Source organism: Frankliniella occidentalis, unplaced genomic scaffold, assembly GCF_000697945.3.
Source record: "Frankliniella occidentalis isolate FOCC.00 unplaced genomic scaffold, Focc_3.1 Scaffold2, whole genome shotgun sequence".
In the NCBI taxonomy this organism is placed as follows: domain Eukaryota; kingdom Metazoa; phylum Arthropoda; class Insecta; order Thysanoptera; family Thripidae; genus Frankliniella; species Frankliniella occidentalis.
In genome coordinates, this window is record NW_026267132.1 from 3,116,514 (window position 1) to 3,119,261 (window position 2,748).

Sequence of the window (2,748 nt, forward strand, 5' to 3'; positions counted from 1 at the left end):
AAAATAAAAATAAAATGAATAATTCACTCTTCCATGTCGCAATAACGCAAGCCCGCGCTCGCTCACTACCTCGCGTTCATCGCTCTTCGCTTTGCCGGGACGGCCACGCTCGCCAGAGAGGTCAGGTCTGCTGCATAGGCTCCTGGTGCCGGTCATGACGTCCTGACGGTCCTGATGACGGCCCGCTGCACGCATGACTCACCGCCGCCGTGCTGGCGTCACCATAATGCGCCGCCACCCCCGTCTGTGGTGTCAGCGGGGGTGTGCCGCCCTCACGCAGACCACCCCCTACCCTGACCCCCCTCCCGGTCCACCTCCCGCCCCTCCTGTCGGTCGGGGCAGGTCGAGCCGCGCTCGCGTTAGAGAGCTTCTAGTAAGCCGGTCGGCTACCCGGCCTCAATCGGATCCCCGTCAAAAAAAGTAGTAGTCATAAGAAGTAAATATTATTTTAATTTTTTTAAATGTTGACGTAACCGTATTGTCTTATTGGGCGATTGGCTGATACTATGTACATTTATGATGTCGTGCAGAAACACTCGGGCGTCAGTTCCGCGCCCGACCAAGGCAAAGGCGATGCGTGAAAGAATGATGGTTGTGGCCGGTCGGGTCGGGCACCTCCCCTCTCCCACACCACACCTTCCACCCACTTACTCCCGCCTACCTGTGTGTCGTGCCCCCGCCCCCCTCCTTTTCCCCCGGAACCGGTGCGTACGAGGCGCGAGCCGAACCCTCCCTCTTTGCCCCGTGTGTAACCGTCAAGACGACGACGGCGAGGACGGCTCGGGAGAATGAAAAGGCTTCTGGGCCTGTACGGGCTGAGGGTGCCTTTGGGGTATAAAACAAAACTACGTGACTCAGAGGGTCCACCGCACGAACTAGCAGGAAAAGGGTGTTATCTCCCCGTGCGACAGGACGACGCGCGGCCGGCCGGTAGCGCCGCGCCAGCCGAACACCTGCCGGGCCTTGGGGCGGGGCGGGGCGGGGTGAGGCGGGGCAGAAGCAGCAATTGCCCGCGTTCGCGGTGAGCTGAGACAACGTATCGCGGATTAGTTCATCGAGCATAGGTATGCAGAGTACTTGTACCTCCGCCCCTATCTAGCCACAGCCGGCTAACGTTGTTGTGACACCAGAGGGTTAAACGCACCTGCATGCATGACGTCTACACATAGTATGAGACATATCCCTAATCGGCAGTTCGACACTCCTCCGTCACGGCGAGAAAGCCTCTGCCGTACAGCCGCCCCGCCCCACCTCCTGGCTGCGAGGCCGCGCCCTGTGGTACGGCCCTTACCGGGTGTGACCCGCGTCCATAACACTCCACACCTCGCCCCGCCCGCGCCTCCACTCACCTGGCCCGGGTCAGCAGGTCACTCGCGAGCACAAGCCTGATGATAAGACAGATGGTCGCGTGTTGGCCGTATGGTGGTGCTGCCAAACGATCGAGCACCTCGCGGGCTTCGAGTCCGGGTCGCATACTCCCTCCGTGATTAATTACACCCCCCCCCCCTTCCCCTTTCCCGCCCCGCCGCGGTTACGCGACCGTAAGGGCGTAACGCCACAGCGGCGGGGAGGGGAGGCCGTGTGGTGGTGTGTGTCCTTTATATTTATTGGGCGGACAATGGGAGAGAAATCAAGAGACGTAACCTGGGCGGCCCTCTGCGGCCGGGCGTTAACAGTGACATTCGGCCGTGGCGGCCTTCTCTCCGGACCGGACTCTGCCCCGCCCTTCGGGCTCGTCGTTAGGCCCCTTTTATTTCCCCTCCAACACCACCTTAGGCCCGCCTCCTTTTCTTCCAGCCAAAGTACCCAAAGTCAACGGTTACAATGTAATGACATAAATTATTACTGACGTGTGTAAAAGATGATGTAAAGAAAACACATCAACAAATCATTTCTTGTCACTGTGACTTTGATATGACTTTTTCTCGTGACGGTTTCGTGAGACTCGTGGTCTTCTTTGTGGCCCGGATGACTGCAAGAAGTGTCGCCGGGCTGCTCCTACCGGTGCGGCGGATGGTCCCCGGGGCCCGGGGTGCTTCCCTCTATAGCAAGCGCCGCGACAGTTGCACCCGCCGGATGTGTCGCGGGTGGGGGGCGGCAACGGCAGGAAGGAGGTCCTCCGGGATCACCTTTCGTCGCACGGGGAGACGAGTGCTCGCTCAGCCCGCCTTGCCCGTCGCCCTGGTACCGCGCGGAGCACCCACCTACGCACGCGGCCGCGCACGCACTTGAACAAGGCAGCGAGGGTCACTATTCTGGACTTGCCTGTGCCTGCGCTTTCCTCGGGGGGTGCAAAGGGTATGAGCCCAGTGGGGCCGCGACGTCAAAGTTGATTGAGACACGTTTCTCTGTTGTTGTTTTTTCCGTTTTTGTTTTTGTGTTTAATGTCGAAAATAAAGTCATGTTAGATCCATCTCAGCAACTTAACAAAGTCTCTGGTATGCTTATGCTCCTGGTGCTTCACCGGCGCTGTCGCTCTTCGTCACTCACCCTGTGGCTGCTGGTTGTTTTCCGCCCGAAAATATCCCAGTCCGCAGCGGGCGCCTCCTGTAAGATCACTTTGTAGTACCACGACCCCCCGGGTTCTAGACGGCACACAACCACTCGGCTGTCGGCGACCGGCAACCCTATCGCATTGCTCGACTGCTCCGGGTCACTTCACTACCACCACCACCGCCAGAGAGACTCCGATCAAGACTGAGCGCAGTGCTCGCCCTCGCGGCCCTCGCCCCTCGCCTCGCCAGCCGC

The 2,748-nt window shown here is 59.6% G+C and overlaps 1 protein-coding gene across 1 annotated transcript in view; it reads right to left on the minus strand.

Annotated features, from left to right (window-relative positions):
* LOC113204407 (unconventional myosin IC) overlaps positions 1 to 2,748 on the minus strand; it is a 34,665-nt gene extending 31,917 nt beyond the window's left edge. Inside the window, exon 1 of the mRNA XM_026419593.2 lies at positions 2,491 to 2,748. The gene's annotated coding sequence lies outside the window, so the exon portion shown is untranslated. The remainder of the gene's footprint in view (positions 1 to 2,490) is intronic.